This window comes from Sturnira hondurensis, unplaced genomic scaffold (genome assembly GCF_014824575.4).
Source record: "Sturnira hondurensis isolate 20B ecotype Veracruz unplaced genomic scaffold, ASM1482457v3 Scaffold0022752, whole genome shotgun sequence".
Taxonomy (NCBI): Eukaryota; Metazoa; Chordata; class Mammalia; order Chiroptera; family Phyllostomidae; genus Sturnira; species Sturnira hondurensis.
This window is the reverse complement of record NW_028095383.1, coordinates 337,098-352,661: the sequence shown is the minus strand read 5'-3', so window position 1 is coordinate 352,661 and position 15,564 is coordinate 337,098. Positions and strand designations below refer to the sequence as shown.

Genomic DNA, 15,564 nt, shown 5'->3' with positions numbered 1-15,564 from the left:
CCTCCTTGGAACATCCAACCAAGACAACACACATGGGGGGAAGGGGCGGTGGAGACGTATCTGAGGGCAGATTCATCCACCCAGCCACTGGCTCATTCATTCAGCAAATATCTGAAGTTTTATCAAAACCATGATTAATTTTTACCAATTCACTCACTCGGCAAAACATAAAGAATAAACAATTTAAACAGCACAGATAGTTTCACTAATTTGCACATATTTAATAAGTGCCTATGTAACACCTACTACACACCAGGCTTCATGCTAAGTGTTCAAAAACTTGCAAAGCGGGCACTGTTGTTAGCACTATTTTACAGATGGAAAAATTGAGGCACATATAAGTTATGTAACTTGCCCAAGGTAATAGAGCTGAATGTTGAAGGCAAATAGTATTGCTCCAGAATTCATGTTTTGAGCCACCGTTCTAAGCTTTTTCTCAGTAAACTACACTTCGATTGGTCATTTAAGGGATTCCTGTGGTAGGCAGGATTATGTCCTCCCAAAGGTGCTTCATATTCTAAACTCCAGAACCTGTGAATAAGTTCAGTTACATGGAAAAGGACAATTAAATTTGCAGATTGAACCCTGGCTGGTGTAGCTCAGTGGATTGAGCACAGGCCTGTGAACCAGACACTCACAGTTCAATTCCCAGTCAGGGCACATGCCTGGGTTGCTGGCCAGTTCCCCGCAGGGGGCGCATGAGAGGCAACCATACATTGATATTTCTCTCCCTCTCTCCTTTCCTTCCTCTCTAAAAATAAATAAATAAAATCTCTAAAAAATGCAGATTTACTTCAGGTTGCTAATCAGCTCTTCTTAAAATAAGGAGAGTAATCTAATCATCTGAGTGGGACTAATCCAATATAAGGGCCCTTAAAATTGTACAAGGAAATCAGAGGTGACAGGGTGAGGAAGATTTGGCCCAATGTTGCTGGCTTTATAGATAGAATAACAGAGCCATGAGCCCAGAAATGCAGGTGGCTTCCAAAAGCTAGAAAAAGTAAATTACTAAAACATGCAGAAGAGATCCAGACCTGCTGTTACCTGGATGTTAGCCCTCTAAGACTCATTGAAAATGCATGACCTTCCAAATTGTAAGGTAATAAACTTGTGTTGTTGTTTTCTTTAAAATAATTTATTTGTTTCTAATCACAAGGTCCAAGCAAGACACAGGGCAGTGTCTGTGACCCCAAGCTGTCCATCCCAGTCTCAGTATCTGTAAATTCCTTGTACAACACTAGGCTCATCCTGCCCCCAAGAGCTGGCTTGCATCCTAACAGCTGCAGAGTATAGTATCTGACCATGTGGGAAGTTTAAGCTTGAGTTTTCTAGCTTATTTGTAAATACTGAAATGGAACTAGCTGTTCCAACTGTTAATTTCCTAAAACTCTTATGAATGAATAGGTCACAGGAAACTATGCTATATAGCTCTTAGAGCCACTTAAACTTTTACAAATGCCTTTCTCAAATAGCAGTGACTAAGGTTGGTTCTAAGGCTGAGGGTGCCTGGGACCCCAGAACAACCGCATCCAGAGGTCCCCACTTCCTAAGGAGTGATAGAAGAAGGACAGGACAGGCCAAGCAGGAAGAATTAACAGTTGGTTTTATAGGGCTCAGAACGGAAATCCAGGCATCTTGAGGGCCTCTGTGTATCTGTCCATTTTGTTCTCCATGTCTTTTCAGCCCATTTCCATAACCTCATGAGCTGTTTTTTCTCCCAGTGATGGATATTGGCCTTTCCTTCCTCTTCTCCAGAGTGGCTGTGAGTGCCTGGTACTTTCAGCCAACCTCATGGGCTAGGCACCCTAGAGAGGCAAACTTCTGTGTAGGCTTTAGAGACATCCAACATTGATGGCCACAGGAACCACTGTTCACTTTTTTTTTTGACATAGGGTGGCAGTATCCCATCGAACACTTTGAGGTGGTTGGAGGTGGCCTGGCTTTGCTTGGTCTTGTGGGGTACATGCTGCCTTCTATTGGCAAAAGATGCTGCTGGAGTCCTGGAAGAAGTAGGGTCCAAAAGATAGGTTGATATTCATCCACTTGCAGAGGATGACCAGATGCTTCAACTTGTGTCTGTAGATATTGCCAGAAATATCTGGATGACCTCACAGAGCATGACCATCACCTTCTGACCCAGTAGTATCCACTTGGCTACAACAGCCACCAGTGGCCCAGGAGATGGCCTCTGCCATGGAACACCAGGCCCCATCCCTCTGCCACTTTTGGCAGCTGTCTTGGAAAGAAACTTATGCTGTTTTAAGCCACTAAGTGGTAATTTGTTACAGCAGCAATTAGAAACTAGTAAACTTTCCAAGGGTGATTTTTTACTATGTGTGATTTAGGAACTGAATCACACATAGTATTTTATTCCTGTGTTAAGATGTAATTCAACTCAGAGTGTCAGACTTCAGGGTTCTAGGAATGGAAATATTGCTGGTGGAAGTGGGGTTCTTTCACTGGATCATGAGAAAAGCATTCCACAGACTCATGCATGGGAGATTGTAATATGGCAAGGTTTATTCAGGTAGAAGACTGCTCCTTTATCTCATCTCCAACCATCCCAGGGTGGAAAAAGTCCAAGCATGTCCTCAGCAAGGCAAGAACAAAGGTGAGTATCCAGAGGTTCTGTGTAAGAGCATCGTATTTTGGAGCCCACAGGTGTCTGTTTAGTGGTCTCAGTTCCCATCCACAGTAGCTTAGCTTGTGTTTCTGGCTGCAACCCACTGCTGTGTTGTGGTACCCAGGCTCCTGCTTGGAGCCTACAGTTTGTAGTTAGCCTGGGCCACATGGTTATAGAGAAAGAATGCACAAGCACAAGGGGCAAGTGTGGGTTCTCAGGGGAGAGAGAGAGAGAGAGAGAATGAGCTTCTTTGTTCTCCTGGGATTCTATTATCTTGAGAAGAACCAGGAGCTTTTTCAAAATAACCAATCAACTCCCCAGCTTTTGTGGGCTTCTTTAAAGAAGAAAAAAATTTTTTAAAGATTTATTTATTTATTTATCTTTAGAGGGGAAGGGAAGGAGAGAGGGAGAGAAATATCAATGTATGGTTGCCTCTCATGAGTCCCCTTCTGGGAACTGGCCTGCAACCCAGGCCTGTGCCCTGATTGGGAATCGAACCGCGATACTCTGGTTCACAGGCCCGTGCTTAATCCACTGAGCTACACCAGCCAGGGCTTTAAAGAAGAAAAAAAAATTTTATTCTCACCTGAGGATATTTTTTTCAGGATTACTTTTAGAGAGAGATAGAGGGAAAAAACCAAAACATTAATTGGTTTCTTTTCATAGACTCCCTGACCAAGAATGGAACTCACAGTGCAGGCATGTGCCCTGACCAGGAATTAAACCTGCAGCTTTTTGGTGTATGGGATGGCACTCCAACCAACTGAGCCACATGAGCCAGGGCTTTGGTAGGCTTCTGATGGGTCTACCCATTAGCCCTCTTCCAGGTTAGGCTGACAAGCCTTTATAGTCAAGCACCTCCCCTGCACCATTCTGACTTCTACTGTGCATGTGCTTACTTCCCGCTGTTTGCCCCAACAATGCAGTACTGGATGGGGGAAAAGAGGAGTGTTAATCCTTCATAGGGCAGTGCTATGATCCCCTGGAGTGTGTGAAGCTATAGCTAGCTTCCTAGTGAAGTAAACAGGCTTATGTTCCCAGGTTGATTATGCTCAATAATGTCCAATTCCTTTTGTGTCCTTCCTTATTAATAATTAGCTACTATCTATGTAACAAAAAGATTCAGTCCCTGCCCTCCATGTTGTGCAGCTCAGTAATAAAACAAACCCGCTTGCAGATAATTACCATATCGTGTGATGATTAGTATGGTCGCCACTATACTAATGGAGATGCATAGGGATTTATATGTCAAGGAGTCCAGCTTAGGAGCCACACAGCCATCTCCACCACTGACCAATCCTGATAACTTGGACTGATTTCTTACTTTCTCTAACATTTAGCTTTCCCATATGAAAAATGGAACAATAAGAGTTGATAGTTTATAGATTGCTGTGAACTACACTTGCCTGTGAAGTATTGAGCACCATGCCTTCCACAGCTGCTCTCAATAAATTGTGGCACTAGTACTACTACTACTACTATTGTAATTGTTATTATTATTTTCTACAAGGTGGAGTGAGGCAAAGACCACCTAATTTTACATGAAGGAACTCAAACAGCAGCATCTAAACCGAATTTTGATGGGTGACTAGGTGGTCCTGTGTGAATAGGTGGGGATTGGGGAGCATTCCAGGATAAGACAACAGCACCTGCAGACAGTGAGGTGTGAATAAGCATGGCTTGTTTAAAAAAACACCAGATTCTTGTCTGAGTATTGAGATTGGAAAGGGGGAGATGAGCGGTGAGGCTGATCAGACATGAAAGCAATTATACCAGCCCTTTGATGTCAGTGGTTCCCATCCTATCAGATATCATCCCCCATTTTTATAACAAGTACTATGTAATACCCCTTAAGAAAGGTTCTGAGGTCCAAATGTTAGGGGAGTTTTTCCCCTACATGAGGGGAACCCTGTCCCATGGAGTTCCCCCTGTCATGAATGAACTGAATCCTCCCAGACACTATCTGTCTGGCAGGAAAGGTGGTGGTGATTCCCTCTAATGGAGAATTAGAGAGAACCCTTCTCCGAAATGGCTTTTATTGAGATCAGTATGTGCAAGGGAACACAGCATACATGCATAGCTCTTCAAGGTCAAATAAGCTACAGTGATAGAACACAGGTATTATCTATAGATAACAATGGAAGAAACACAGAGATCTGCCTCAGGTCAGGATCTGTTAGACTCACTGACACCAGATGGTCATTAAGGTGTGGTTCATGAGATAAGGAGTTCACTCCTTATGCTTTGAACTTAAACATCTAGTTTATATCAACAGAGCTATACAAAGCAAAGCAAACTTCAAAGGATGCAATGTATTCTTCAGGCCTGACTCCCATGGGAACCCTCAGTGCTGGTATTGGGTCATGACTGCCTCCTGTATTCCTGGTGTTCTGGTCGAGATTTACAGGCCTCTCTGAAGGCCTTGATTGGGCGGGGCTACAGTCTCCAATACCACAGAGTGGTCCCCAACACCTACACCAGCACACAGTTCTCAGGCACCAGGAAGATGTCCAAGAATTCAACTCAATTGTGACACTATCTACCCAGAGAAAGCATCCGATTCATCAGGTTAAAGGTTCAAACCTATAAGATTGTCCCCACCCTCTCCAACATACACATGCATTCAGATTCCATTTGCAAGTCCAGGTTGTCCACCTGTGCTTCTGATTGACTGGCTATAGATTTGAGGTTTTAATGACACTCACCATTCTCCTTGGATTTAATTAATTTTCTAGAATGGCTCATAGAATTCTGAGAAACATTTTCTGAGAAATAAAAGGAAAGTCATTTATGATAAAGTGATTAGGATGCAATGTGAAACTGTCTGATTCCATTGAAAGACTCAAAGGTGCAGCCAGATGCTTTCAATGGCACTGAAGGAGTTATGCATTTAAGAGGAATAAGAAATGCAGGAGCCTTTATACTCCAGAAGTGCAGAATAAAGAGTGAATCTACAAACACCAGAAGAGAGACTCATATATACAACAGATGTGTAATGTGTAAAAGTGCTCTGTAATTTTAAGTGTTATAAGGAACCAAGCTATTGCATGAACACCAGGCTCTTAGTTTAAGACAAATCCCTCTGAAAAACATTTGAGACAATGTGAGAGCATAAAGCATGCACATATTTACATTAAAAATACCCCAACATATTGTGTATTATGTAAACTAGAGCTAGGTCCTGGCTTCAGATAGTTCTAGGTGTGTTTTCACTCCACATGAATGGTTGGTGGTACATCAGAAGGTCTTTGTTCATGGGGCAGTTCTGTGTATTTCAGGGTGTCTAGCTTCTCTGGCATCTACACAATATATGCCAGTAGTATTCCCAAGTCACTGTGACAACTAAGTGTCCCATAAATTTTTAAAATATCTCTGTGGGGGGAGAAGCAACACACTATTTCATACCTGCTCTAAGTTCAGGAGGCAGCACTGAAGGATTTTGGACAAGGAAGTGGTGTGACTAGGTGGTGGGAGGCTTGACTAGAAGCCAGAAGGTAGGTAGGAAGGATATTTAATTATGACAGGTGACTAACTGACAGAGTAAGTGAGTGGAGGGAGCATGGGGAAACTATTTCCTGCTTCCCATCAGAACTGCCCAAAGACTGAAGGCCTAGTTTTCTGTGTAAGATTTTTCTTGTTCTTGAAGTAGAGTTCCTCATCTCCCACACTATTAACATCTGGGATCTGGTAATTCTTTGTTATACAGGGCTGCCGTGTAGGGTGTTTAGCAGCATCCTGGTCTCTACCCACTAGATGCCAATGGCACTGACAACCATCAGTGTTCCCCAGGTTGAGAACCCAGAGGCCTGCAAGAGGCTGGATAGTCAATTAGAAAAGACACCTTAGGGAAGTGCTCAATGCCATGACCATTCCAAGTGTCAGAACATTGACACTTTGAACTTATCTCCTTGGGGCTGGGCCTCACTCTTGTTCTGTTGGGAGGATGCCCACAGCTTCTCAGACCTGGACCTGGTGGTCCTCTCCATGGAGGCAAAGACCCAAGTAAGCCTTGATCCACAGCATTGATAAAAGGAAGGGAGGGAGAAGGAGGGAAGAGAAGTGTTGGGCAAAGCCAGCTCGGACACTTATCTGGCTCTCTGGCAGGAGTACAGAGCAGAAGCTCAAATTCCAACCCAGATCACCTGAGCTTGGATTGAACCCAAGACCTTGAAGGGAGAAAGTGGGAAGGGAGTGTGGGAGCTGAATCTCCCTAGATTTCTTGTGAGGGAGTGGAAGGTCTAACCAGAAAAGACATCTGGAGACTCAGGGTGGGAGTCTAGATGGTCTTTCAAGGTCGTCTCAAGGGTAAAGCCCCTGTTAGGTAGGTTGCATTCTTATTTCACTTTGTAAGCAAGAAAATTGTGTCTGTGGCTGACAAGTGCCAGATCTGTCTGACTTAGAGCCCGAATTTTCAAACATTTCAACCTGCTGCTTTCAACGATGAGGACAAGAGGCTCAGGAAGCAGGGACTGAGGATAGATTGTTCTATTGATTGGGGACTGAGATAGATTGTTCTACAACCCAACAGGTCTAAAGGGGAGAAAGGAGGGAGGAGGGTCAGCGGGCTGACTGGTGAGCCAGCCCTCCCCTGTCCCCAGCCCCTCCATCAGCTGCCCCTTTCAGGCCCTAGCCTGCCTGGCACTGAGAGGAGTGTAAACAAACAAGTCATTCATCACCACTCTGGGCAGGCTGGTACCACTGGAAGCTCTTCCTGCACCCCAGGAGATGGGGCCCTGCCAGGGCCAGGAGGGCCTGGCTGCATCTACATCATGGGATTAGGAGCACAGACCAGAGAGACCACAGAACCCAAGTGCTGCTGCCTCAGTTGCAAACTCACAGGGGGGCCCTTAGGTGCCCTTTCTTCAGCAAATCCATGAGCACCTTTACCCAAGTGCCAGTCATGGAGTTGACTATATTTGTGGTTTTATCCTCACCAGCCGGCGAGGTAAACATGTTACACTTCCATCCTACAGGTGGGAAACAAGGTACAAAGAGGTGGAAGTGAACTGGGCTCATGGCTGTGCCACTTGCTTCTCAGGCACAGAAAGTGCCCAATGTGGGATTTAAACCCAGGTTCCAAGCAGAAGCTCATTGTATTATACAATACTGGCAGCTCTGTCTTCCTTTTGTCCCTTCCTCCTGCCCTTCTCTCCTTTCTCTCCTTGACTTTGGTCTCTTGCTTCCTTTCTCTGTTTCTTTACTGTGAACATTTATTAGGCACCAGCTGTGTGCCAGGCTCTGTGCTAGGCAAGGAGGACAAAGAGGTGAGCAAGGTGGATCTGGCCTCATTCAGTACCCTGTGTATCCAGACCCACTCGATAGAATAACCCTAGTACACTTTGCCCCTTGAACTGTCCCAGGAGGGCCACGCCAGGGGTGGGCTCCTGCTTCACCTCCTGTGAGGGGTTCTCCCTGAATGGCAGGGCAGCGTTAACCAGAGTCAGCCAAAGCGGGCCTCGTAACAACGGCTTTGTTTGCAAGAACACCCTGCACTTGCAGTCACCCATGGGCCAAAGAACAAAAGGGAGCTGGGCCACAGAAATGGCCATTTGCCCTCTTCCTTTTGGCCGGTTATATAATCTGCATTGCAGATGTGGAAATTTTCCACAGTCTAGCTGAGGAAAAGACTGGGGACTGAATGGACAGGCGGGGTTGGGGAGCATTCACTCCTGTGTGTGCATGCACTGGTGGGGTGTACATTATTTTTTATAACTTTCATGCATCTGAAACTTTTGATGATGAAAGTAAAAACAAACAAGACTTATAGCATAAAACTACCTGTGTCTATTCAATATTTCAAAGACAGAAAACTATAAATTATTTGGCTAGGATGAAGCATAGCTGCCAAACATCAAATACATTAGCAGGGACAGAGAATGGGAGAGGGAGGGAGAGACAGACTGAGAATCCAGAGGAAGGTCCTGTGCTGGGTGAAGATGACAGTGATCATCAAATTACAGATTTCAATTGCAGGCAAAATACTCTCCTGGAATTAGCTGTGTCACGACAAAGTGTTCAGCTGTTAGAAAGACATTGCCTGGTTAAATCCCACCTCTGCCTCTTATTAGCTCTGTGATCTTTGGACCAATAACCTCTCTGAGACTCTGTTTTTTCTCATGTGTAACATGGGTACAATAATCCGATCTATGTCACAGGTTGATTAAAAGCATTAAGTGCATTCATTACATACAGTGATTAGGTCCAGAATACTTGGCTTGTCCCTGTCTTTATAAAATCGTTTAAAAAAAAACATGGACATTGTGATCAGGAAGACCCTGGCCACCTATGTGTGTGTGTCTCATCTGAAGCACACAGCACCCCTGAGAGGTCAACTCTGATCAACCCCATTGAACTGTTGTGGAAAACAAAGCTGGGTCCTGGGCTCAAGGTCACACTACTAATAAATAACTCATCCAGGGTGCCCCCCAGGCGTACCCCTTGAGCTCATAACCACTGGTCTGCACATGAACACTTGGCAGGGAAAATTATGGGCTGATAACAAAGGCTACTTTCCCGGACCCCAGCCACTCACACCCTTTCCAGCCATTCTCCTATGGCACCTCCAGTGGAGGTAACTACCTAGCTTTTGATTGGCTCAGTTTTGGGGTATGCAGCAGGGCTGGTGTGGAGGCAGCCCAAACAGAGGGAGTGGGTCTATTTTGTAAGGCAGAGTGGGTTGTCAGGGCCTAGAACTGCAGAGGGGAGGGACTGAAGTTCCACCTCTGGCCAGTTTGACCAGTTACACTACAGGGTTCATCAGTGACAGGGCTTTAGAAAAAGGCTAAGTGGACAGCTTCCAGGAACTTTGGGTTGAAGAAGAGAGCACCACCCCCAGCTTGTTAGGAAAAGCCACAGCTCTAGCATTTAGGAAAGATACTACAGGCGTGGCAGGGCAGCTCTCCCTAAACAGTTCACATATAGTATCACATGTGAGTGCAGGGGACTCGTGGGTGTTCTTCTCCACTCTCCTGGTCTCTCCACTGTTGACCTCGTCTCATGATCCCCGGAGGGAACGAGTCATGAGAGCACCTAGTGAGCCCCAGCCCTGTCTGTCCACCTTAGTGGATGCCCAGTTGGCATCGCAAACTTAAATAGTTCAAATTGGAGACTGTGATGGTCAGCAGCTGCTAGTCCTCCCATCTCACTAAATGGCGACTTCACTCACCCAGCTTCTTTCTCACAAGAAAACCAGGAGTCATCCTTAAGTCATTCATTCATTCATTCACTCATTCATTCACTCATTAGATGGCCTACGAGCATCTACTCTGTACCAGCCATTATGCTAAAGCACCAAGGATGCCATTGTTCACAAACATACCATCAGAGACTTTAGAATGCTTCTTTCTCATCTCCCAGACTCTATTGACCTCTAATTTCATCTTATTCTGCTTCCAAAATATAGCTTGAATCCATCTACTATCCCTCATCTTGATTTCTCTCACTTTCATCCAAGCCACTTAGAGTGGGAACCCCTTGTCCTGACACTACTCTTGCTTCCTTTTGGTTCTTTTGGTTTACAAGCTGGCACTCAATTCACTGAGCTACACCAGCCAGGGCTACTCTTGCTTCCTTCTAATTCACCCCTCACAAGGAAGCCAGAAAGATACTTGAACATACATCAGATTAGATTATTTTCTTTCTTGCAGCACTTTTGTGCCTGCTCTATAGTGGCCCTGCCCATCTCACATGGGCCTTCTTTTTATCGCTTGAGCACTATTTCATACCTCAGGGTCTTTGCCTTTCTGTTCCCTCTGCCTGAAATGCTGTCTCCTACACTCTTGGCTTGATGAACTCCTGCTCATCCTTCAGATGTCACCCTTCTGTTAACTCCCCAAAGAGCCTTCTGTTAACCTCAACCTAAATTTTGTCCTTAAATGATTTGTCCTCAAACATGACTTCTCATCGACATGGAATCAAGCATGACACTTCACTTGTATGACTCTCTCATTAGTGCCTGTTCTAACTGCATGGTAAGCGATGACTTACACTGTGTCTCCAAAGCAGCGTTAAAAAGGGAAAAAACAAGCTCAAATGGAGTCACTTTTGCTCAGCCACATCACCAAAGCAAAACCACAGTGAGCCTGCTTGCAGTTTCAGCCTCTCCCAGGAGTGGGATTTTAATACAATCAGTCTGGAATTTCCTGGTTAGCACTAGTGAATTCATCTGCCTGATTTGACTGCTGGCTTTCCCCTCCCTGAGGGACATGGTCCCTGCCTGAAATGGTCTACCTTTTAACTTCTTAACCCTACCCTCTTTCTGCTATATAAACCTCCCGTTTTGTACAACCTGTCAAAGCACCCTTCTAGTGCCCTGATGGGATGCTTCCCAATTTATGAATTAATTAATGAAGCCAATTAGATCTAAAAATGGACTCAGTTGAATTTTGTTCTGTAACCGCAGGAACTCAGCAAACATTTGTGAAACAGGCAACTGAGGACTCTTCAGAGCTGTGGCCATGTACCCTGGCATGTCTAGCACCCCACTCCCCCAAGATACATCCCTAGGACGCATTTTGGTGGAGGGATCCTCTCCCAGCTACTGCCCGGAACCACCCAGCAGAAGCCATTGGGCATAGGTATTGTAGGTAAGTTCAGCTATGGGAGTTGCGCCTCAGCTTTGCCACTCTGTGCAACCTTGGGCCAGTTTCTTAATGGCCTTTAGGTTCTGTCTGTGAGTCAGGGGGCTGTGCCCTCACAGGGTAACTGTGCCAGTTAGAACAGGTCCAGGACAAGTCACCCTGCACATGTACCCAGCATGTACCAGTGGAGACTCCTTTTGCTTGTGGTTGATAGCAGCTGCACCCCTGTAACAATAGCGTTTTATTGTTATATAGATGTTCTCACCTGCCTTTTCTCTTCGGGTTTTCCGCACCTGTGAACTGAGCTGGGCTGAAGTTCACCGTTTTTTAACAGGTAAGGAACCTGAGGCTCAACGAATGGCCAGTGACAAGGCAAGTGGGAAAAGTGAGACCCATACCTGCTGACACTGGCTGTGCCCACCCCTCCAAATGCACTCTTTCTGCCTGTTGTTGATAGACTTCCCCGAGGAGAGGAGCTACACCGACAGCCCCCCTCCCCCCGCCCCGTGGCTCTCAGCTGCAGGTTTTCCTGAAAGCTCTGTGTCTGATCCCAGCCCAGCTCGTCCAGTTTGCAAAATGGGCATTGGAGGGGGGTGTCTTACCTTTCTATGGATGCAGGGCCCACCTACTCCGGCACCTGTCGGTAGCTTCTGCAGCAGGAGGCAAAGAGGCAGTGAGAAAGGGGAAACCTGGGATCCTCTCCCTTGCAGCCAGAGCTGAGGAGGACAGCGGTGGCCCTCCCTCCTGCACTGCCTGCTGCTTGTCGAGAGAATCTTCTTGCAGGTCAAACTCCAAATTCCAGCCTGAGATTAGAAAAACTGAGAATGATCTTTCCCGGGACAGAGGAGAGGATGGGCCCAGCTCAAACCCTCGAACTGGAACTCAAACCTGCCCCTGTGGGAAGGTGGCAAGCCCCGGGCTCTACCCTTAGCCTCCCTGGGGCCTTTACCTGATGAGGGGCCAGGGCCGGAGAGGTGGAGGGCACTACTCAGCTTCATCATCCACTCTTCTACTGGTCCGCCTCCATCCTGGGATAGGCAGGCTTGGGACAGCTGGACGAAGGGGGAGGACAGATGCTGGGGGGCGGGGGGCAGGCAGGGGACAGAGGAAAGTCCCAGGCGAGCACTTCAGTGTGGCCCAACTGCCCCCACAGCAGTCACAGTGACCTCTCTTTGTTCAGCCCCTTTTCTGTGTGCTCTCCACAACAAGCCTGAGCAGAGACAGGCGTCTGGAGTCCTGAGCAGCTGTCAGGAGGGACCAAGCCAGAGCCAGGGGCCCAGGTGTGGCCCCGACATCGGGACAGGCTAGGACGGAGGAAGGCTTTCATTGGACATTCAGAGTATTCAAGACTTTCAAGCATTTGCAGAACAAGAGACTTTAAACAAGGCTCTGGATTTCCCACTTGGGTGGAATAATCTAAGATGAGTCCGTACTGGGCCCACACAGCCACAAGATGGCTGCCAGCTGAAGCCGAGACGTGGCCACAGACCTGACCTACTGCACTCCGCTGCTCCCCGGGGCCTGCCTGAGCCTGGAGCTGCGGCCCCTGGGACAGAGAAATTCAGGAACAGTGACTGAATATACACAGTTTCTGTTCTAATGTTTCCTGTGTCTCTGCTCACTTGGTCTTTCCAATCACCCTCTAAGACAAGCCCCATTATTATCTCCCTTTTACTGATGAGAAAACTCACCCGAGATCACCAAGCCAGTAACTGGCAGAACCAGAATTTGAACTCAGAGTTCTACAGGAGCAGTGGAGGGTGGGGAAAGGGTGGCTTAGAAGTATGTCCACTAGCAGAGAGTAGCCTGGCTGAAAAAAGACCTGGCACTTAAATTGACAACAGCACGAATGGGGGCCTGCCTGGTCCTGGGAGGGGAATGGGACCTGAAGATGGACCAAAGGGGGACAGGTGGCCAGGAAACAGCTGGCCTGATGCTGTGATCTGCCTCCAGAGGAATGCCCCACGATGTGCATGGTTTCACCAGCCTGGGGCCTAGCCCTATGCCCTCGAGTTGTACCTAAGGGACAGCAGTCAAGTTTCAGGACCACAGTGTCCACACAGGAAGCGTGTAGATGAACGAGGCCGGCCAGGCAGGGCTGCAGTCGGCTGGAGAGCACACGTCCCAGCTGAAGGGGACAGCGATTACTCGGCTCCAACCAGGGGGGAGGTCCAGAATTTTGGATAATGTCTTTTGATTACTAATCTGTAAGGACCAGATATGGCCCACTGACACTGACTTGTTACCTCTAACAGCTTCTTTACTCATCCAGCTCTTGACCCCCTCATTGACGCTGTAAAAAATAGGAGAAAATGATGGTGCAACTTTTGGGGGGAAGTTTTTGGATGTTTCTCATAAAGTTAACATACACCTATCCAATGGCCCCGCAATTCCACTCTTGGGTGTTTATCAGGAGAAATGAAAACATATGTTCCTGCAAAGAGTGGAGTGCAAATGCCCATCGCAGCCTTGCTCACAGGAGTCCTGTCAGTACAGGCAGACCCAAGGAAAATCTGCCTCCATAGCAGGTAAAGACCCAACAATGAAACTGCCACTCTAGTCTGGCGATTAAAAAGGGTTTATTAAGTGAAGCTTACAAGCACATGTTGGGTGCTGCAAAGTGAAGTGGCTATCCTCCACATCACTTCATAGGTGTCAAATAACCACATAGAACAGGGCAGGGTGGACAGGGTACTGGTACATGACTAGTCCCAGGTACAGGAAGATGCCCAACAGGCTCAACCAGGTCAGGACAATGTCCTGTTCCAGGAACCAGTACGCACGGAACACAGGAGAGGTACTGCTTTATGTAAGAGGAGAAGTGATCAAGGTGTCTTTTATTTTGTTATAAAGTGATGCTTGGACTTCACCTAAGGATGGTGGCTTGTTGCCAGGAGAGCCAACCATGTGATTCTGGGGGCAGGGGTCACAGTCCCACCCCCAACCTAGAGGATGGGAAGAGGCACCAGAGATACAATCAATCACCAGTGGCCAATTATTTAATCTATGACAACTAATGAAACCTCTGCAAACCCCCCAAAACACAGGGTTCTGAGAGCTTCTGGTTGGTGAGCACCCAGGGTTTCGGGGAGAATGAGACTCCAGGGAGAACGTGGAAACTCCAAGCTCTTTCCCCATACCTTGCCCAACATCTTTCCCATCTGGCTGTTCCTGAGTTACGTCCTTTCAGAGTAAACCAGAGATCTAGTGAGTAAACTGTTTCTCTGAGTTCTGTGAGCCACTCCAGCAAGTTAATGGAGAACTGAGCTCTACAGGAATTTGTGATTCCTGCTAAATTTTCTGTAGTCATTTAGAAACACACCTCCACTCATCCACAACATAAAAATGTTGGCATTTATTTGTAACAACTAAAAAGAGCAAACCCCAAACCATGAAGCAGACAAGCTTCCCAATAGGGAAATGTGGCATTGAACCCAGTTTGAGTAAAACAAGACACATTTTTTGACTTAGTAACCATGAGACCTGGGGCAAATTGGCAGCCTCTCTGAGCGTTCAGTGTCCTCTACGCCCACTTTGCGGGGGATTGAATGAGGACTCAGAGAGAGGGGCAGGAAAGCACCTGGCCCATGGAAAGTGCTCCTGTCAGTGTTGACCCCTTCCTCCTTCCAGAAATGAATCCTGCATTAACCAGAAGCTGCCTGCTTTGCATTTGGTTGCCACTGAGAATCTCAAACCTTATTCTTTCTCTTTATGATAGCTTCAATAAGAAAAAAACTCTACATTTTTTTCTCCTACCTTTTTTCTGTTTTTGGTTCATTCCCTGCTCCCAAAGTCATGGTTTTCCTAGACCTGGGTGGCTTTGTCTCTGCAGCAGGCACAGAACAGAGCCCCGGTGAAGAGCCCTGAGGCAGACCCTGGCCTGAGTCAGCTTCCTGCTCCGAGCTGTGTGTTCTTGTGCAAATGACGCTAGTGCTCTGAGTCCAGATTTTCTCATCTGAAAAGGTTTGTCCTAATAATAGTGCCAAGCTCTTTTGTCAGGGAGATTCAAAGTGATCATACATGTAATGCTCTTCATAATTCCAAGATATTGTTTTTCTTTTTTTCTCTCTTTATTTCATGAATGTCCAGTACAGTTTTCAGGAGGCTATGTGACATGAAGTTTCACCACAGAGCAAAGGCGGAAGCGGAGGTGAGAGCCCAGATCACTGAACAGGACATTCGAGGCATTCATAAACATTCAAGATAGGCACTCTTCTCACTACACCTTTTGGGAAAATAAAGTTGGTTTTCATAAACATGTTATTTATCTAAAACACAATGGGTTATTCTTTTTAAATGAATTAATACATATTATTAACTGTTTGTTCATTTAAATGCTTAATTTGGTAAATACCTAGTAGA

The 15,564-nt window shown here is 46.4% G+C and overlaps 1 pseudogene; it reads right to left on the bottom strand.

The window, feature by feature from the left end:
• Positions 1-1,613: 1,613 nt before the first annotated feature.
• LOC118979983 (60S ribosomal protein L13a-like) lies at positions 1,614-12,200 on the bottom strand (annotated as a pseudogene).
• Positions 12,201-15,564: the final 3,364 nt, after the last annotated feature.